Here is a 23,968-nt window from a genome sequence, read left to right as displayed (position 1 = left end):
TATGTTTATTTTTAGCATTATCATCTACATATTAAAAACACAATTTCATCTCTGCCATGAAGTATCCACTCATGGCACATTTCCCATATCATTTGAGGGAGTAAAGGGGAGGGGGGTTTTACTTGGTCGTGCCCTTAGATCGGTTTCAAGGTTTCCTCCCGGGCAGCGATGGGGGCGGGGTTATTATCGCTACATCGGCATAGTTGAAACGGTAGATGATCGCAACGGGTGGTTTAGTCCCCCTCGGGTGATCCCAATCGCTGTTAAAAAAAAAAGGTGATATGTAGTTTACTTCTAATTTTGTTTATTTATTATTTGTATCTATTGTATTTATTATGCAATAAGTCTAATGTATTTATTGAAAATTGCTTATGGGTCATGTTACAACACTACAAGAAAAATGAGATTTGGTGATGAATGTTATTGATCACTAAAACGCTAAATGATCACTAAATCAAGTTAGTGACAAAAATAGATGATCACTTTTCGTTACTAAAAATCAGTCACAAAACATTAATAAAGACTAAAGTACTAAAATTTGTCATTATAGTGACCGTATGTTTAGTCACTAATATTATATAGTAGCCAAAATTTAGTGACAACATTTTTAGTGATAAATAATGACCTTATTAGTGACTAAATAATAAATTGTCATTAAAAATCGTCACAAATAACTATTTTTCTTGTAATAGAAGTTGATTCGTACATAATCATTTTTGAGCTTACACTATTAAATGTGCACTAACATGTTATATACATAGTATTATAATATTTTAGAACATATTTTATGATATATCACTAAAATTAATGATGTATGAGTAATCAACCTTCTTTATTTTAAATATCAAGTATAAAAGCTATATGTTAGAATTCTAAAGACTAGCTTACTAGACCGAGTTCAAAAAAAAAAAAAAAAAAAAAAAAAAAAAAAAAGGTGCACAGTGAGAAAATGAAGAATTTTTCAGAGTTTGTAAAAGAGAGTTAGTCTGTTTCATTTTGCTTATATGTTTGGTTGTGGGGCTGTTCCCCTTAGACGGTGTGTAATCATTTTGTGTCGTTAAGATTGGGCACCCTCTTTGTCTTGTTTCAGTAGCTTTGGCAGGCTTTCTTGTAAGTTTTGGTGGTTAGATTCTTGTAATGATTATGAGCTCCCGTTGGCATGTTCATTTGTATAAATAAAAAGTTCCGGGATCTCCCTCCCTACATGGGCCGATCGATCAACCCTATTTTATCTTTCCGTACATTCACAAAAATCAAATTGCATATTATTTTCCTCTGCTCTTTGAGCCGCGACTTCACCATCGACATCATCACCATCAATTCCTTATCAAAATCCAAACTTGGTTATAGATTATTGTTCCTTACGATCTCCTAATCGTGTTTCTAGGTTCAATCTTGCATTTAATTGTAAGAACTCTAAACCCTAATTTATTTTTCTGCGTTTTGATCTTTATGTATATTATAATCATGTCTAATGCTCGAGTAGATGTCTATATATATATATATGTGTATGAGTTGATTTGATTAACGTAGCGTTATCTTGTAGAAAAATTGTATTTATATATGATGATTTGGATGAGTAGATGATGTTATTTAATTGATATAATCTGAGAATTGAATTGTTAGTGTCGAGTACATAATTTTTCATGTAAGATACTTGATTTTTCGTTGAAGGGTTTGAAATGATCAAAATAATAAGAGTTATATAAGTATTGTTAAAAACCGACTTGACAATTGGGTGCGTTTACTGTTGCTACAATTTTTCTGAGTTGAGTTAGGTCTTCAAAATTTTAATGTAGGTTCTCGACTAAAAAATGAAGCGTCTCCAATTGGCCTTGACTGAATTTGAGTTGTTGTGATTTTTTCATAAAATGTAAAATTTACTGCAGTAATATTGATTTTAAACATGAGACTTTCGCGAACATTTTGTATTTCACAAATATTGATATATGAACAAGGTTTGATTATCTTTGTACATGTAATACACTTAAAACCAAACTACTCCAATTGCATTTGTGCTCTTTGGACTCGTAGTTATTTTCTTACATTTTTCGTAAAAACATTATTGTCAAACCGAGTCAACATGCGAAGTCTTTGGAATCTGATTTTTGCTACAACAACTGGTGACACCTTTGGGTCAAACGAATTTATGGAGTCATAATATTTCAAGTCTTTGGTCAAAAGTATAAGGTTTATATAGTACTTTGAGTAGTGTTAAGTAGTGTTGTTCGGTTTAAGACATGATGTGACACTACTGAGCACTGTAACTTGTTAAAATGTGTTTTTGAGTTAACATGTGAATTTTAATTTACGTTTCGTCATATAATCAGTTGACTTTTTTGTAACTTTTGCTCAACACTTCTTGAGTCCAAAAAGTTTACTAGATATCACGCGCAGCGTATACTATATAATTGTTTCTAACAAAATGTTAATTTTGGGATATTTTCAAAAATATTTGTGTCAGACTCGAGTATAAGATTGTTGATTGTGATATGACCCGACTTAGTTTTGTCAGACTTTTATTGACCAACTTGTATCTCTAGGTTGAGTACTTCGGTCAACTATGGTTCTGTTAACTATCGCATATGTGTTATTTACTTGTTGTGCACTCAATGTGAGTTTTAGTCACTTCTTTTTAAACTTTTAATCTTTTTGAGATGAGAATACAAGCATTTTGCATTTTACGCAATAGACACCAGTACTTATTCTACTTTGAGTTTGACATAAAAATCTCTTAGCTTTGTAATGCTTAGCTACTAGTTTTTGGACTGGTAGGCGTGAATGTTATTACATAGGGTAATTTATTATTTACGTTAAGCTTGGTTACCAGGTGCTCAATGTTATTGAACTTTGTTATACTGTCTTTAAAGATGAAATATTGTGGTATACATTATTTGTTGTTCACAATATAAGACATATAGCTCACCAACATTCGTGTTGACATTTTAAGCATGTTTTATTCTCAAGTTCGTAGTTGCTTCCGCTGTAGAAGTCCAGAGTGTCTGCATCTGAAGTTTTGTTTGTCATTTTATTTAAACAGTTATTTGCATTCATTTTTAATTATTTGCATTCATTTTTTGGATACATTTTATTTAGGTGATGGATGGTTTGTGTGATGTTTGGGTCAACTAATGTTTGAAGAAGTTTCTATTTTTGGAAAACTTTCTATTCGAAACTTGTTATTATTGGAAACTTTTCATTTTGAAAACTTTTTGGAATAATGAATGCAATTTTTTATTAAAACATCTCGAGTATAATCAATTTTTGTTTACGATCATATTGAGTGACTTAAAACGAGTTCGAACAAGCTGTATTCAAATTCAAGTCACCGTGTTTGATCCCTTTTTTTCGCTTTGAACGAGTTTGAACAGTTTGTGTTCGAAGTTCAAACCATGAGTTCGATCTCGAGTTCACACCATGTGTTCGAATTCTGCTCACTACATGTTTAAACAAGCTTGCTCAAAACTTGTTCAAAGCCAATTAACGGGATCGTAAAAAAGTTTCTCGACCACGTTCGATAACATATTGGTCAAGACGAGTTCAACGAACTCGTATTTAAGCTCAGGCGAAAAGAAATGTATTTTTTTATAAATTCTTTTAGAAAATCTATTTTCCCAGATTTCCTTTTTTATATCCATCTATCATCTATCACCTATAATCATAGGTGGATTTAGAGTGAGGGGGGGGGGCCCGGTGGATTTCGAAATTTTAGTGTAAAAATTTTGGATTTTTCGACTTTGCCCCCGGTGGATTTTTTTTTTGCCCCAAAACCTATATATTTTGCCCCAAAACCTTCAACTTTTGTCCAAAATTCTCCAAATTTTGCCCAAAAACCTTCAAATTTACCCACAAATCTTCAAATTTTGCCTAAAAAAAGCAATTTTTTGCCCCAAAACCTCCATAATTTTACTTAAAAAAATTGCTATGGTTTTAAAAAAAATTTCGCCCCCGGTGGAAAAAAATCCTGGATCCGCCACTGCCTATAATCTATGTTAATGTTAATATGTTGTACTCTTTTAAGTTAAACTAACGTATTAAATTATTCGTTAACTTCTTTTTAAAGCAAAGTTTAATTCGACATGTGAATGTGATGATCCATAAAATGAATGCAAGCCTGTAAACCGTAACATCATTTTCCAGAATTTGATATCTGTGTAATTGAACTGATTTCCTCGGCTTGTCCTGAATTACATCAGAGATTAAATATGACAGGAACTTTGGGTCTTAGCCATACATACTGGACTAACTATAAATAAACGCTAAAGTAGACTAATATGTAATGAGGTCCGTTAACATCCTGGCACTCTGAGTAGGAGTCGGACGAATGCTAAAACGGAAACGAAAATCATAGAAAAGAGTTGTAGGGAGCCTTAGATGAACATGTCTGCGAACTGGTATTAAGACGGCACGAAAATAAATTTAACCTTTTCTTTGGTGACAAGATCCCGTACATAGTGAACGTATATCTCAATATGTTTGTTTCGTTGATGTTGAACCAGATTGGTGGAAAAATAAAGAGCACTTACATTGTACTCGTAATTGAATTGACACCGTGTAATTAGTTAGATTTCCTTGTTCGTGAATTACATCGGTGATTAAATATGAGTATATGAAGAGCTTTGGGCCATAGCCATACTTGTTGGATTAAGTATACATAAACGCTAAGTGGGCTAATATGTAATGAGGTTCGTTAGCAATTTGGCGAATTTTTTGGCAGGAACGTATGAATCCCAACTCCTATTATCGTACCAGTATGGTCAAATGTTTGTTTTATGAATTCGGTTTACCCGCTACTCCCAAATGCGGGATGGGAAAAAAGTTGGGGGTGCCACTACTCCCAAATGCTGAACCCTTTGTCTCCATGTGACCCCCTGCATGTTTACTGTGCATCAGAAAATGTGGGAGGGGTACCGCTACTCCCAAATGCGGAACCCTCTAAATATTGCAACCCAAGTATTCACATGCATGGCGTCAGTTTGAATATGATCCATGGCATCAGTTTGAATGCATTGCTCACATGCATACAATACATAGATTGATCACTGTATTGTAACATCATTATTGTATGTACGTGATAATTTTTTGCCCATAAATTTAGTCGAAAACACTTGCATTCACTTGCCCATAAATATAGTCGAAAACACTTGCTTTTTCTTGACACGTACTGATTATTAGGGTTAGGGTTAGAGGGTTCTGCATTTGGGAGTAGCGGTACCCTCCCACATTTTCTGAAGCAACGTAAACATGCAGGGGTCACATGGAGACAAGGGGTTCCGCATTTGGGAGTAGCGGCACCCCAACTTTTTCCCCATCCCGCATTTGGGAGTAGCGGGTATACCGGTTTCATAAAACAAATATTTGACCATACGGGTACGATAATAGGAGTGGGGATTCATACGTTCCCGCCAAAAAATTCCAATTTGGCCTTATAGAGTATATGTAATATCTTTGGTTCAACTAACATCATTTCTACAAAATCATTATAGCTTCAAGATTTGTAAAATAAATGGTGGTATCCAAATCCAGAAATCCAAAATAGTACAGTTTACTATTTTGCACTTTTCATAGTATTTACTACGTAGCACTAAACAACCATATTTTAAAAGTGGCAAGTGTATACATCAGTCTGTATAAGTGAGCATTATACGACTGAAATGTGATGTGATGTTTTTACATAATTTGTTAAAAATATTATCTGCACGCTGTACTGTTGCAGTGACAAAACGATTATTTGAAAGTGCAGACATTTTGCTTGAGAGGTTTGATAAGAAAACAAAAGTCAGAAGACACTAACGGAAGGGAAATAAGATGCTATTTTCATCAATTCAATTCAGATACAATTCTATAATTATATACACAAATAGCTTGCTTTTAGCAAATATGCACTTATAGCCCGATCTTAATAAAAAAACTGCGTGCAGCAAAATAATCATACTGGAAAAAGAATAATTAGTATTTAAGTACTTACATGAATACAGCGAACTGAAAACTTCTCTGTTAGCCAATTTCAGTCTGTTGATGATACAGACTCAGTGTCATATGTTGTGGTTGAGCTTGTATCAAGTTGATTACCACTTTCGCTATCTGATGATCCACAGAGTCTTTGATCTTCTATTGGTTGTTTAAAACACCAGTACATAATACTTGCTGTTAACGTTAGGATCATTTTCTGGTTTACCTGAGACATTCTACCATAATTATGAAATTATTTAAGAAATAAGTATTTTGTGAATAAATAGACTTTAAATTTGCACCTCAATAATGTCTTCAGGAAGCAAAAATATTGAACATCCTGTTATAATATATAAATATATATATAAATGGATAGTCAATTATTGATACACAAAAGTAATATTACTGTATTACCTAAACTTGTGATATTTTTGCTATAAATAGCCATGAATGCAAGCATTAAACTTGCACCATTTTCTCACACTTACAAAGTGTTTCTTTCTTTCTCTCCATTACCATCTTTGTTCTTACACTTCATTATTGGCATTCTTAATCAAGAATCAAACCACTAAAGGTAGTTATAAGCCTACTGAATTATAACATCAAGAATCAAACCACTAAAGGTAGTTATAAGCCTACTGAATTATAACACGTTATCAGCACGATAATCTTAATACTAATTATGGTTGGCTCTGCCACCTAAATGATATATGGTCGGTTATACCACCTGAATAATATATGGTCGACACTGTCGTCTAATTATCATTTATGTTACTAACATTTATATTTCTATTATCTAACATTTATATGGTCGACACTGTCACCTAATTATCATTTATGTTATATAACATTTATTTATGATTGCTTACATATGGTCGACACTGTCGCCTACTTATCATTTATGTTATATTAAATTTATGTTTAATATTGTTTATATACTTATGAATATAAATTGACTCTAATTTATCATGTTGTTTGTTTTAATTTTTGATAATAGAAAATGTCGAATCTGGAAAAGCTTAAATTTACTCCTTTAGAATCAACGGGAAACAACTACATGCCATGGGTTATAAAAGTAAAAATGCATCTTAAATCAATGGGCATTCTTGAAACCATAAATGAAAACAACACTTGTTCTGAAAAAGAACAAGCAACGGCATGTTGCTTTATTCATCAACATATTGATGAATGCTTACAAAATAATTATGTGACTGTAGAAGATCCCCATGTTTTATGGGAAGGTCTCAAAAGCAGATTCAATAATCAAAGAGAAATTTTACTTCCAGCTGCTATGGATCAATGGAGAACATTAAGGTTCCAAGACTTTAAGAAAGTAAATGAATACAGCTCAGCTCTGTATAATACAGTCTCACAACTTAAATTCTGTGGACATGAAATAAGTGATGCAGACATGTTGGAGAAAACTTTCTCCACAATGAATGCTGCCAACATCACAGTGCAAAGAAATTTGAGAATGCTAAAGTTCAACACATATCCTGAACTTAATTCATATCTCTTGGTTTGAAACAACCCAACCCGTATTAAAACCGGCCCATAAAAATTTTTCCTTTTAATACGCGTTAAATAATACTTTAGGTCCCGTTACACATATTCCAAAACGTATTTGTTATCAAAGTAAGTTCATCGAACTTAAAACATACATTAATGTTTTAAACTCCTTAATACAATGGTTCATTAATTAAATCGTAAACCGGTTATAATCATTATGACCCGACTAGTTACGTTTACACAAAACCGAGCATGGTGATTTGGGACTACGCTACCCAAATCCTAATCGAGTCCAAAAGCAAGATCTTCTAAAGCAACCTAGTCGAGATCTCTAATTCCCAAGCTTACCCGAGCCGCCAAGCATGCGAACCTATAAAATATCAACAACGAGAGGGTAAGCTAACGCTTAGTGAGTGAGAATATACTACATACATATATATGCATAAAATGGACACGCCACAAAGTAGCAAATACCGCATACCGGAGCATCCAAACATAAAGGCAAGCTAGTCTAAGCATACCGTAAGATCACTAAGCAATGAGCTAAAGATACATCAACAAAATACAAGTTTGCCAACAACGATGTGAACAATGCCAATAAGCTACACCCGGAGGGTTAGCTACAACACGACAATACAACATTATATGTATACAATATATATGTATATATATGTATATATCTCTCGAATAACATAATTTGCTTACGCTTACAACACAATAACCATGGTTAACCAATCGTACAAGGGAACGATACTCGTAAGAGACCGTCGGAGTTCGTAACATCCATTAGCGTTACTTAAACACCGCGTAATCACTAATCCCCCGGGTGATGTCTTAAACACCGCGACTAATTCACCCCCATGACAATGTGGCGTCTTAAACACCGCGACGAATCCACACGTCAATCAAAATAATGAGTGGTGTCTTGAACACCGCGACAATTCCACTCCCATGACAATGTGGTGTCTTAACCACCGCGACAATACCACATGCCAATCAAACAATGAGTAGTGTCTTAAACACCACGACACTACTACTCGTTACTTAGAATGTGGTGTCTTGAACACCGCGACAATACCACATTCATACTACACAAATAAATACATTATATACGTACACGCATAATTATTCCACTCACAATATTAACCCTTCGCCATTGGGGTTATATAATCCACATCACACGCCCATGTGATAGAGTACACGCAAGGTGTGCACCTCGTCAAGGATGATCAACCAAAACGCACAACCGTGCCAATTGGACCTACACACAAGTCCATCAATCCACCTATATGTGAAGTGAGCTCTATAACCGAGAACCACTTCACCCGACCCGCACCCATCCTACACATACATATGCATATAGGATATTAACACTCACCTTAAGCCTTGATGAATGCAACCAAGTAATCCTCAACTCGTCAATGGAAAGTACCTATTCCATTATCACAAATTCAACAACACACTTAGATTGGATTTACAAACCAACCCAATTTGACACTTAGTGCAAATTCGACCCAAACGTAATTCCAAGTACAAACCGCGCCCAAACTAACCAATAATTACTAACACGGGTGAAAATGGTCCTAATATGCCAAGTAAACCCAAACACAAGTGTTAAACACATGTCTCACCCATTTTGACACAAAAACCCTAATTTTGACCCATTAAGTCAAAATCTCACCGTTTACAAGTCTTGACACCAAAACACATTTAACTCGGTTTAATACTTCAACTTAATCCATTTTAAGTTTATAAACCTTAATAAATCAACAATCGGGTCAAAATCATCACCAAACCCTAATTTTGGCTCTAGTCAAAATTAGTCAACTCCAAGAACCCTAAATGTCCCCAAAACCTCAATAATCACTAATACTAGTGATTATACACCATTTACAAGTCTTACAAGCATGAACTTGCACACCAAACTCAAAACCCGACATTAACAACAATAAACCCGAATCTTGGTTTTAACCTTCAATTAACAACTAAATGGGTTTCACCTATGAATCATACAATCAAAAGCCCTAAACTTGAATGATGAACACGAAAATGAATTTCGGAGTTAGAGCTTACCACTAGTATCACGGTGTAGCTAAGAACGAGGAGAACACACTTGTCAACTACGCCAAGGATCAACTCCCGATCCTTCCTTTCCAAAAATCCTTTTGAAATCAAATGGGTGTTTGAGTTTGAGAGGAAAAATGAAAAGAAAAGGGAAATTAAAATGAGAAATGAAATGAATGGATGAGGTTAAATCCTCAAATCTGGCTCAAACGCGAAAAGACCAAATTGCCCTTGAACTTCATTTAAATTTACAAGAATCTGGTGCCAGTTCGCACCATTCGCCGCGCCGCGGTCTAATTCGTCGCGCCGCGACGATTGCCTCGAACTGGTGACTTTGTTAACAAGCTTTATGATCTGGATTTATAAGAAACGCCGCGCCGCGGCTCCCTTTGTCGCGCCGCGACACCCAACGTGGCCTGACACATTTTCTCGCATACAAGACTTTAACACCCAAACATGTATCGAACCCTTCATACGCCTGTCGTACATACACAATACACCTATAAATCATGTACGGGGAAAAACGGGGTGTTACAACTCTCCCCCACTTAGACTCGATCACGTCCTCGTGATCCTTGTCATTTAACCAAACGGACCACACTTCACTGTCCTCAAACATAAGTCCAAACCGACTTTCCTAAGCAATTCTTCCCACTGAATTGCCTTTAACAACTAAATCGTCACCCGCGATTTATCAAATCCACAATCCGAGCACTAAAACCATGCTCATTCCCTAACATCGGGAAAACTCAACCAATCTCGTACAGAGATATCAACCCCTTAGCGTACCCTTACCGAGTACAACGCTAAAAGCAACCAAGTCTCAACCTAAGGTCAACAATCCGAAACGATGAAGACCGAACCAACGAATCCTGACGGATAACACCAATCACTAAACATCCATTGTAGTGCGCAATACGATCAATACGCAACTACCGTAACATCATAATCAAAAGGCTAAAACCGATAGCGCCCAAAACGACTATGAAAACGCCAAATCCAAAGGTGTACAAAATCGACTATCGTCACACCCGTAACAACAAGTGAGCGAAACACGGCTATCGCATCACTAATCATACCACATGGTCCTCGCGACCCCACCATCGGCGTATAAAAACACCCGATCGATCACATAACATGGTCCTTACGACCCCACCATTGGTGTATAAAATAACCAACAGATCAACATCACGGTCCTTACGACCCCACCATCGGTGTATAAAACAACCGACAGATCACACAACACGAAGGCTGGCCGAAAACACACGCGCCTTAGTGAATCCGAACTACACGCGATTCACTACCATGATGAAGTCAGCGAACCCGAATATCATGCTTCACCAATCAATAATCCCATGATGAAGTCAGCGGACCCCGAAGGTCATGCTTCACCAATCTCAACACCGGATGAAGTCAGCGGACTCCGAAAGTCATGCTTCACCAATATAACACCTCGCTCATGATGAAGTCAGCGGACCCCGAAGGTCATGCTCCACCAATCGCATACTCCCATGATGAAGTCAGCGGACCCTAAAGGTCATGCTTCATCAATCACCAATACCATGATGAAGTCAGCGGACCCGAAAGTCATGCTTCATCAATCAACGCCCTTTTGGCCTCGAACGATGAGTAGCGTAACATCGCGCTCTGCTACGCCATAGTGAATCCTAACGGATACCACTAACCATTCACACACTCGAGCAAGAACCACCTATATCAAACATAGGCACAAAACAATAATTCTCTAGAAGAGAATCCGACACACACCTCCCTTAACCGAAGGATTTCACCTTGCTCACCAAACACGTCCATTATCTCTCAACGAGATTTACCACATTACCAACTCGGTGATAATTCAAATCCAAACCATAAGTACAATTTATCCGAAATTGTAATCTACCACAAATCGACCAAAACCAGGTCTCGACAAAATTTTTCGGATCTACCAAAAGCATCATCCGAAATCTCACACTAAAACTTCCTCGTGCGGGAGTGTAACTCCCCCACTTGGAACTACGTCGCATATCCGCAACTCGTACAACCGTACAATGCTACCAAAGGTAGACTTTACAAACGATTGAGCTCACACGACCCATCACCATATCTTGCTCCAGCCTTGAGCACACGAAGGATTTCAATCAATCCTTAAACACTTCGAACAAAAAGTGTACCACGATTACACAAACCATACCTTCGCAATCATCCAATTGCTTTAGTTTGTCAAATTCCACCTAGTCACTCATGTACCTAAGGATTTCACTTCGGTACCCTAAGTACAATGTAACTGCAACATAATCGGAGTCGAACACCACGCTAGTAGGTATAAAAGAGGCACCTAATGTCGCGTCATAAAGACTCCATTACCAACATACATCGAGATTCAAAACACTCGATCTCAAGGGTTTCAGCCCACCCGTCGAACCTCACGGTTCATCGACCTCAACACAAAAGCGAACACGCGCTTAACAACCGAACACCAACCCATTTCCATGGCTTGGTAGAAACATTTTACAAATATCAAGGAATGCTTGGTTACACCAAGTCTTACGCCCTTCGCCCGTCAATCAAAACGTCGTCATAGGGTACTTCCATTAGGAACGTCACCCATATCAATAACATGCACAACACAATGCATTTAATAAACTCAACTTCAAACGACACTTAATAAATAATCAAAAGACATATTTATTAAAACGAAACGTACCTTAACGTCTCCTTGCCGCCCCCGTCCCCGCTAACTTGGGACATTCCGACTTACGATGTCCTTCTTCTTGGCAATTGAAGCACACCATGCCATCGCCTTTTGGTACCGAACATTCCCACGACTTGTGACCCCTTATGCCATAATTGTAACATCTAGACGCACTAGAATCCAATATACCCGTCCGTGTACCACCCGTGCTCACACTCGGACCCTTAGTCCTCTTACTCGGAGCACCATGCGAAACAACCCTTCTCTCGCTCGAAGGTTCACCCTTCTTTGATCGCGAATACGATTCGAAACCCCTAGCCACCGCGAATAACTCCGCAAACGACTTCGCGTAACCCCGGTTAATTTTATTCTTCAAGTCATCATTCAAGGTTTGATAGAAATCCTCCGTCAACAACCGATCATTCCCTAAATACTCCAGGCAAAAACGAGTCTTCGCCATAAAGGTTGTCTTGAGAGTATTCAAATCCATATATCCCTGTTGCAAGTTTCGCAACTCATCACGCAATTCCGACAAGTCGGCCGAAGTCCGGAACTCCTCGAAGAATTCCTTCTTAAAATCGTCCCACGATAATGCCATAAACGGCTCACCACCGACAAGATCAATCTTACCATCCAACCAATCCTTCGCCCTACCCCGCAATAAACTAGTAGCGAGTCTTGTCTTTTTCTCGGGAGGGCATTCAATAGTACGAAAACACCCTTCAACATCCGAGATCCAAGTTGTGCTTACTAAAGGATCCGGTTTCCCGTCATACATCGGAGGTTTAGTCCTCATGAAGCTCTTAAGACAATGCTCCATTTCTCCACCATTTCGAAATTCGGAATACTTCCTATCCATTTCTTCTCGAAACGCACTCATTTGCTCCGCAACGGCGGCCGCAACTCTAGCGTTAAACTCAGCGTCGTTCGTCTCGATCCCATTTCCCGTCACCATTCTAAGGAATGCAAAGCGGTTAGACCACGAACGTATAAAGCACACACTCCACACCGGTTCATCTTGCTAAACACTCGTCGTACATCACTTGTTTGACACGATTTTCACCCGTAATAAGGTTTGCAAGTCCTTATTACGCACACATGCCGTATCAACTCGTTAGTACAATGACCGCCTCGCTCGATGATATAAACAAACACAAACAAAATTCTACGCGATATAAACACACGCGAGAATTACACCACAACACAATAATATATTAATAATATCCGCATTACTAATATAAACATTAGTCAACCTATAAACAAGGCACTAACTAAACCCATTTCGACCCGTAATCCTACAAGTCCCGCAACAAATTTAGCACACACAAAAGTCTAAGTCTAGGCACCTATCTCAAGTCACCTAAATCCCTTAGACCATGCTCTGATACCACTTGAAACAACCCAACCCGTATTAAAACCGGCCCATAAAATTTTTTCCTTTTAATACGCGTTAAATAATACTTTAGGTCCCGTTACACATATTCCAAAACGTATTTGTTATCAAAGTAAGTTCATCGAACTTAAAACATACATTAATGTTTTAAACTCCTTAATACAATGGTTCATTAATTAAATCGTAAACCGGTTATAATCATTATGACCCGACTAGTTACGTTTACACAAAACCGAGCATGGTGATTTGGGACTACGCTACCCAAATCCTAATCGAGTCCAAAATCAAGATCTTCTAAAGCAACCTAGTCGAGATCTCTAATTCCCAAGCTTACCCGAGCCGCCAAGCATGCGAACCTATAAAATATCAACAACGAGAGGGTAAGCTAACGCTTAGTGAGTGAGAATATACTACATACATATATATGCATAAAATGGACATGCCACAAAGTAGCAAATACCGCATACCGGAGCATCCAAACATAAAGGCAAGCTAGTCTAAGCATACCGTAAGATCACTAAGCAATGAGCTAAAGATACATCAACAAAATACAAGTTTGCCAACAACGATGTGAACAATGCCAATAAGCTACACCCGGAGGGTTAGCTACAACACGACAATACAACATTATATGTATACAATATATATGTATATATATGTATATATCTCTCGAATAACATAATTTGCTTACGCTTACAACACAATAACCATGGTTAACCAATCGTACAACGGAACGATACTCGTAAGAGACCGTTGGAGTTCGTAACATCCATTAGCGTTACTTAAACACCGCGTAATCACTAATCCCCCGGGTGATGTCTTAAACACCACGACTAATTCACCCCCATGACAATGTGGCGTCTTAAACACCGCGACGAATCCACACGTCAATCAAAATAATGAGTGGTGTCTTGAACATCGCGACAATTCCACTCCCATGACAATGTGGTGTCTTAACCACCGCGACAATACCACATGCCAATCAAACAATGAGTAGTGTCTTAAACACCGCGACACTACTACTCGTTACTTAGAATGTGGTGTCTTGAACACCGCGACAATACCACATTCATACTACACAAATAAATACATTATATACGTACACACATAATTATTCCACTCACAATATTAACCCTTCGCCATTGGGGTTATATAATCCACATCACACGCCCATGTGATAGAGTACACGCAAGGTGTGCACCTCGTCAAGGATGATCAACCAAAATGCACAACCGTGCCAATTGGACCTACACACAAGTCCATCAATCCACCTATATGTGAAGTGAGCTCTATAACCGAGAACCACTTTACCCGACCCGCACCCATCCTACACATACATATGCATATAGGATATTAACACTCACCTTAAGCCTTGATGAATGCAACCAAGTAATCCGCAACTCGTCAATGGAAAGTACCTATTCCATTATCACAAATTCAACAACACACTTAGATTGGATTTACAAACCAACCCAATTTGACACTTAGTGCAAATTCGACCCAAATGTAATTCCAAGTACAAACCGCGCCCAAACTAACCAATAATTACTAACACGGGTGAAAATGGTCCTAATATGCCAAGTAAACCCAAACACAAGTGTTAAACACATGTCTCACCCATTTTGACACAAAAACCCTAATTTTGACCCATTAAGTCAAAATCTCACCGTTTACAAGTCTTGACACCAAAACACATTTAACTCGGTTTAATACTTCAACTTAATCCATTTTAAGTTTATAAACCTTAATAAATCAACAATCGGGTCAAAATCATCACCAAACCCTAATTTTGGCTCTAGTCAAAATTAGTCAACTCCAAGAACCCTAAATGTCCCCAAAACCTCAATAATCAATAATACTAGTGATTATACACCATTTACAAGTCTTACAAGCATGAACTTGCACACAAAACTCAAAACCCGACATTAACAACAATAAACCCGAATCTTGGTGTTAACCTTCAATTAACAACTAAATGGGTTTCACCTATGAATCATACAATCAAAAGCCCTAAACTTGAATGATGAACACGAAAATGAATTTCGGAGTTAGAGCTTACCACTAGTATCACCGTGTAGCTAAGAACGAGGAGAACACACTTGTCAACTACGCCAAGGATCAACTCCCGATCCTTCCTTTCCAAAAATCCTTTTGAAATCAAATGGGTGTTTGAGTTTGAGAGGAAAAATGAAAAGAAAAGGGAAATTAAAATGAGAAATGAAATGAATGGATGAGGTTAAATCCTCAAATCTGGCTCAAACACGAAAAGACCAAATTGCCCTTGAACTTCATTTAAATTTACAAGAATCTGGTGCCAGTTCGCACCATTCGCCGCGCCGCGGTCTAATTCGTCGCGCCGCGACGATTGCCTCGAACTGGTGACTTTGTTAACAAGCTTTCTGATCTGGATTTATTCGAAACGCCGCGCCGCGGCTCCCTTTGTCGCGCCGCGACACCCAACGTGGCCTGACACATTTTCTCGCATACAAGACTTTAACACCCAAACATGTATCGAACCCTTCATACGCCTGTCGTACATACACAATACACCTATAAATCATGTACGGGGAAAAACGGGGTGTTACATGGTTGCAGAGCAAAATGATGAGCTATTAATGAAAAATCAGCAATCCCGTCCTACTGGTACACTTGCAATCCCTGAAGCAAATACTGCAAATAATTATAAACAGGGACAAGGACGCGGGCAAGGTCGTGGTTATAATAACGATCGCCATCATCATGCCAAAAGCCATAACTATGGTAGAAACCATCCTTATGGTAATGGGATTGGGCGTGGACGTGGCCGTGGTCGTCAAAGAAATAATAATCCACGAAAATATAAATATCAACCACAAAACAAGCCCACTAAACAAGATGTTGAAGAAAATTCTTCTAAAAATTCTGAAGAATCTTGTTACAGATGTGGTAGAATGGGCCACTGGGCTAATACTTGCCGAACATCTAAACATCTTGTTAAGATGTATCAGGATTCGCTGAAAGGTAAAGAAAAGGAAGTAAATTTTGTGGATAATATTGATCCAACAGTCACTGAGCAACCATCTGATTTATATGAAGATTTCTTGAATTAAATTAATATGTTTCTTTTATAAATAAAACGATTTAACCTTTGTCATCATGTTTTCTCAAATGTTTCAGTTCTATATGTTTTATCAAATGTTCCAGTTCTATGTTTGATGTTTCAATTCTATGTATGTCATATGTTTCAGTTTTATCTATTTGTGTATAATAAACATTTTGTGTAACATTTATATACTTACTGTTTGTTTCTTATATATGAAGTTTAATATGAATTCTGCTGGAACACAACATCAATCAAGTAGTGGAGATCTCTGTATAGCAGATAGTGGTACTACACACACTATACTTAAATCTGAAAAATATTTCATTGATTTGAAACCAACAGAAGGAACTATACATACAATATCAGGTGCTGCTAACTTGATAGAAGGGATAGGAAAGGCAAAATTCATATTACCAAACGGTACAACATTTTTAATTAATAATGCCTTATTCTCTCCTAAGTCAAGCAAAAATTTATTGAGTTTTTCTGACATATACCTTAATGGATATGATTATCAGTCAGTAATGGCAGAAAATGAGAAATATTTAAGTATCACTAACAAGAATTACGTGATTGAAAAACTGCCAAGACTTAATTCTGGATTATATTATACACATATAAATGTACCAGAAGCACATATGGTGATTAAAGAAAAGTATATTGATCCTGGTGTATTTAATTTATGGCATAACAGATTGGGCCACCCAGGATCAACAATGATGAAAAGAATTATTGAATGTACACATGGACATCCACTGAAGGATAGAAAAATCCTTCATGATACAATGGTTCCATGTATATCTTGCTCTCTTGGAAAATTGATAACTAGACCCTCACCACTTAAGGTTGAGAAAGAATTACCAATGTTTCTTGAAAGAATTCAAGGTGATATTTGTGGACCAATTCGTCCACCATGTGGACCATTTAGATATTTCATGGTCCTAATAGACGCATCTAGTAGATGGTCTCATGTTTGTCTGTTATCAAGCCGTAATGTGGCATTTGCAAAATTTCTTGCCGAAATTATTAAATTGAGAGCACATTTTCCTGATTACATCATTAAAAAGGTGAGACTTGATAATGCTGATGAGTTTACATCTCAAGCATTTAATGACTATTGCATGTCTATAGGAATTGTTGTTGAACATTCTGTTGCTCATGTGCATACACAAAATGGTTTAGCCGAGTCACTGATTAAACGTTTACAGTTAATCGCTAGACCATTGATAATGAGAACAAAACTCCCTGTATCTATATGGGGTCATGCAATTTTACATGCTGCTGTATTGATTCACATCAGACCAAGTGCAAGTCATAAATATTCCCCCTACAGCTTCCTTTTGGTCAAGAGCCAAATATTTCCCACCTTAGAACATTTGGTTGTGCAGTATATGTTCGAATTGCGCCACCACAACGTACAAAAATGGGTCCTCAAAGGAGGTTGGGAATATATGTTGGATATGAAACATCTTCAATCATAAGGTATATTGAACTTATGACAGGTGATGTTTTTACAGCACGTTTTACTGATTGTCATTTTAATGAAACATTGTTTCCTAGATTAGGGGGAGAAATAAAAAATAAAAAAAATGATATTTCATGGTGTGAACCTCAATTAAAGTATCTTGATCCTCGCACAAAAGAATGCGAGATAGAAGTTCAAAAGATAATGCATATACAAGAACTTGCAAATCAATTGCCTGATGCATTCACAGATACAAAAAGGGTGACTAAATCATATATACCAGCAGTTAATACTCCAGCTCGAGTTGAGATTCCAAATCGGAAAACTGATAATGTAGTCACTCAAGAATCTATGCCACGTCTGAAACGTGGGAGACCAGTTGGTTCCAAAGATAAAAATCCTCGAAAAAGAAAATCAGCTGATAATAATGTAAAAGAAAGTGTTCAAAAAGAACCACAAATCAGTACTCCTACTGCAGAGGAGATTGATGATGTCAATACAGAAATTGCAATCAATTATGCACATTCAAAAATATTATGGAGCTAAAATGAAATGAAAAATCTTGATGAGAAATTTTCTTTTAATGTTGCATATGACATCATGAATAATGATGATGATCCAGAACCAACATCTATGGTTGAATGTCAAAATAGACATGATTGGGCTCAATGGAAAGAAGCAATACGAGTTGAATTAGAATCACTCAATAAAAGAAAAGTTTTCGGATCCATCATTCTCACTCCTAAAGATGTGAAACCTGTAGGATACAGATGGATTTTTGTCCGAAAAAGAAATGAGAAAAATGAAGTTACAAGGTATAAAGCTAGACTTGTAGCTCAAGGTTTTTCTCAAAGACCGGGAATTGATTATGAAGAAACTTATTCCCCTGTTATGGATGCAATTACTTTTAGATACTTAATCAGCCTGGCAGTTTCTAAAAATTTAGAAATGCATCTCATGGATGTTGTGACTGCTTATCTATATGGATCACTTGATAGTGATATATATATATGAAGATACCTGAAGGATTTAAGGTACCAGAAGCATCAAATGCAAAACCCAAAGAAATGTATTCGATTAAATTACAAAGATCTTTATATGGGTTAAAACAATCGGGACGTATGTGGTATAACCGATTAAGTGATTACTTGATAAGCAAAGGGTATACAAATAACCTTACTTGTCATTGTGTTTTCATTAAGAAAACAACATCTGGATATATGATCATAGCTGTTTATGTTGATGATCTTAACATCATAGGTACAAATAAAGAGATCCATGAAGCCATTCAACTTCTAAAGAAGGAATTTGAAATGAAAGATCTTGAAAAAACCAAGTATTGCCTTGGTTTACAAATTGAGCATATGTCTAATGGTTTACTTGTACATCAAACAACATATACTGAAAAGATTCTGAAACGTTTCAATATGGACAAGGCAAAACCATTAAGTACTCCTATGGTTGTTAGATCACTCAATGTTGAAACTGATCCATTTCGTCCATGTGAAGATCATGAAGATATTCTTGGACCAGAAGTACCATATCTTAGTGCAATTGGAGCTCTTATGTATCTTACAAATTGTACAAGACCTGACATTTCTTTTGCAGCTAATTTGTTGGCAAGGTTCGGCTCTGCTCCTACCAAAAGACACTGGAATGGGATCAAACACGTATTTCGATACCTTCGAGGAACTACTGATTTAGGATTATTTTATTCTAACGAATCAAAACAAGATTTGGTTGGTTATGCTGATGCAGGTTATTTATCTGATCCACATAAAGCTAAATCTCAAACTGGATATGTATTCCTAAATGGAGGTACTGCAATATCATGGCGTTCTCAAAAACAAACACTTGTTGCTACATCATCAAATCATGCCGAAGTGATTGCATTACATGAAGCTACTCGGGAATGTTTTTGGTTGAGATCAATGACACAAATCATTACTGATTCTTGTAGACTAGAACGCGATAAAAGTCCAACAATTATCTATGAAGATAATGCAGCTTGCATAGCACAGATGAAAGAAGGGTATATCAAAAGTGACCGAACCAAACACATACCTCCTAGATTCTTCTCATACACTCAAAATCTCATTAAGGACAACGAGATTGAAATGAGATATGTTCAATCCAGCAAAAACTCTGCTGATCTTTTCACGAAAGCACTTCCAACTGCTATTTTCAGAACACACGTTCATAACATTGGTATGAGACATGTTCAAAAGATGTAACAACTGAAGCGATGTCTACTTGAGGGGGAGTCAACTCCATGCTGCACTCTTTTTCCCTTAGCTAAAGTTTTTTTTCCAATGGGTTTTCTTTAGCAAGGTTTTTAACGAGGCAGTAACTTACAGTTGATCTTCAACAAACAAAATTGCTATCCAAGGGGGAGTGTTATAATATATAAATATATATATAAATGGATAGTCAATTATTGATACACAATAGTAATATTATTGTATTACCTAAACTTGTGATATTTTTGCTATAAATAGCCATGAATGCAAGCATTAAACTTGCACCATTTTCTCACACTTACAAAGTGTTTCTTTCTTTCACTCCATTATCATCTTTGTTCATACACTTCATTATTGGCATTCTTAATCAAGAATCAAACCACTAAAGGTAGTTATAAGCCTACTGAATTATAACATCAAGAATCAAACCACTAAAGGTAGTTATAAGCCTACTGAATTATAACACATCCAACTTTCTTTGCAATGGTAATGACATATGTTGCATTCATGATTCATTTGTTTCTCCTCCTCTGAGTTGATCAAATTTAGATGCAAGTTAAATCCAAAAAGACATTTAAATCTAGTACATAAATCATGAAATGGTTAATTAAAACTCAAAAGTGTACCAGTCTGTCCTTTAGTAACAAGGCGCCAATTAACCACCCGAGGCTGCACGGCACTAAGTAGTTCCAAGAAAAATATGCCATCTGATAAACTCTTATCCTGCAGAACCAGACAACTTAATACATTAAGTTTCCTCTAACCGACATATTTAAAATGATGAACTTGATAATCAAACAGTTCCATTTAATATAAGATTTTAGATTCTGAAAACGGATGTGATACCTTGAAAAGGAGGTTAGATTACAAATCAAACCGCACACAAGTTACTATGCCAAGTCAGTAACATATAAGAAGATAGAGAACTTACCAAGTATTAACTTTTTGTTCCCCTGAACAATATCATTTCCAGCAATGTTAACCAATGAAAACTTCAACTGTTTCCCAATTTTAATAACTTGATTACAGTTTTCTACTTTTTTGAATGGCATCTTAATTGGAGGCCTATTTGCACTTTTCCAGTTAACAACTCCTGGTGATACCTTGTCAAGCGCCTCCAATAGTACCCACCTGTGAGCAGATTTTGGATTAAAAGCTGATTTTTTTCTTAATTTGAAAGCTAAACACATGATATATATCTTAAGTTCATCCAACTTTAGCTTTTCAAATCCTTAGGGATGATCTCAACTCTCAATTTTGTCTTCCTGCGGCTAAAGGATCAAGTTTCTATGATATGGTGTAAATAACAAAGTGATAGTTTCAAGTTGATTACGTCTTCATAATTAGGATGGTACTCACCCATTTCTGACGTCTTCAAAGACATTGTTTATATATGATTCAACTCCAAGACTATTAATCCAGAAGCGAAAAGCACTTTCTTCTCTAGTACATTGGGCTTCATCTGGTGAAAGTTCGAGGAAGGATACTGGTTTTTCTGGGGTTGATAATCCATTCCTGCCGAAAATATAACTTATAATTAAACGTGTGATCAAATACAAAATTCACTAGCAAGGAAAAAATTAAGACTTCTATCATTCTATGTGACCGGATGGTCATCTGGTCAGAAATAAATAATGTTGGTAGATGTATCAGATTTAATGGTCTGTTTTATTCACACACACTATGGTTTTATTATACAGATAGTAATAAATAATAATAATAATAATCTTACAGAAAGAACACACTGTGCTGGAAAATATGAGCCACAAAAGCAAGGTTAAGGTTGGGAGAACCTTCAACAATGTCTTTTGCTGTCAAGTATCTCTTACAGCCCATCCTATCAGCATGTTCAAGGACTAATGTTGCTCTTTTTAAAGGATCTTTAATAACCAAGGTTGATGGATTGCTATGTTCAGGAGCAAGAACATTTAAAAGGTAAACATGAGCCTCTCCATCCTGTATAAATCAATTGTATACTCGCTACCAGATATAATTGTTGGAAAATCGTGTGTACTTTTAAATCAGATTAACGCAGCGGATAGTTAAAATAATAATCAATTATTATTTTATAAATCATTTACAAAATTAAATATTCATATATTTAAATTAAATAAAACATGCACATGATTATCGATCCCAAAGATCCAGTTACACCACTAATAATTGTCAAAATATGTAATTCACAAAGTGAGTAAACGATATACCTTTCTTGAAGAAACTGATTGAAGGAGAGAAACCTACGATCAAAAATATGACCGTCTCTTAGGATAGTCCACACTACACTTATAACAACCCTCATTTTTCCATTTTTAAATTTCCAAATTTGTCCTTAAGGTTTCATTGTCTTATTCAGTATATTATTAGGGTTGTTATTCGAGTAATTAATACTAAAACCATAATATTATTTAAAACCCTAAACCAAACCCTATGCATTAAATGCTAAACCCTAATACCATCTAACATTACATATTAAACCCTAACCCTAATACTAAATAAATAATATAAAAAATATGTCATAAATTAAATGTGACATTTATATGAATTAAAAATTTATAAGAACTAATATGAACTTAGTAAAATTTATAAAAGTTAAGGTCTAATAAATAAATAAAATGTAATTAAATAAATGTAACCCTAATATTAATAATATTAATAATAATAAAAATAAAAAAAATATAAAATATAAAATACTTAAATAAATAATAGTGTGCCGTATAAAAAAAAAATATAAACTTATTAGAATAAATCGGCTAGGACTAAGATTAAAATAGGAAATTTACTTGATCACTAAGTATCCACTAATCCTAATTTAATCTTAATATTAGACCTTGATCTCCAAGTAATCCCTTAGAGTTATAATATGATTAGGATTCAAAACTCTATTCTATAAAAGGTATCAAGTATTTCCATATTGTTGCACCACAAAATAATCCCACAAAAACTGCATTAGTCGATTACATTCTCCAGCTTTTTACCTCTTCTGTTTTCTGTCGACTAAACAAAACCTGCTGCAGTCTCATTAGTCGACTAAAACCCTCAGCCCGCATCGTAAACCATCATTCCTTTTCCGTCCAATATAATCGACTCACAACCTCACAAAACCTGCTGCATATTCGCCTGTTTTTTTTTGCTGCTATTCTTGCTGTGATTGACGAGCCAAAAACAATCCAAGAATCATCCATTTGTTGCCTGCATTTTTCTGGTTATCATTGCTGCTGCTTCTGCGTATTTAAAACAGTCCAAGAACCCTCAATTGGGTCGTGATTGTTGCTGTCTTGTCGAGCCAAAACAGACCCAAGAACAAGTCTAGTTGATCGTGGGTTGCAGGTGGAATTATCTGTCTCCTGTTCGCATCACTATCAACATCATATTCTTGATCCTAACCTCATAAGGTAGCCTTGAACCCTAGCCTCATGTTACTTATTAATTTACTTTAAGTATTGGGGTTATTGAATCATAATTGGTTATAAATAAAAGTGAATTAGTTTATGAAAGAGTTTAATAAGGTTGAAGATTGTTAAACTTAAGATTATGGGTATGTTAGTATTAGTTAATGAATTAATGAAGAAGA

At 36.2% G+C, this 23,968-nt stretch overlaps 1 pseudogene; it reads right to left on the bottom strand.

Annotated features, from left to right (window-relative positions):
* Positions 1-6,007: 6,007 nt before the first annotated feature.
* LOC139853780 (fimbrin-2-like) overlaps positions 6,008-23,968 on the bottom strand; it is a 160,244-nt pseudogene continuing 142,283 nt past the window's right edge.

The sequence above is a fragment of the Rutidosis leptorrhynchoides genome, chromosome 6, assembly GCF_046630445.1.
Source record: "Rutidosis leptorrhynchoides isolate AG116_Rl617_1_P2 chromosome 6, CSIRO_AGI_Rlap_v1, whole genome shotgun sequence".
In the NCBI taxonomy this organism is placed as follows: domain Eukaryota; kingdom Viridiplantae; phylum Streptophyta; class Magnoliopsida; order Asterales; family Asteraceae; genus Rutidosis; species Rutidosis leptorrhynchoides.
This window is presented reverse-complemented; position numbering and strand designations above follow the sequence as displayed.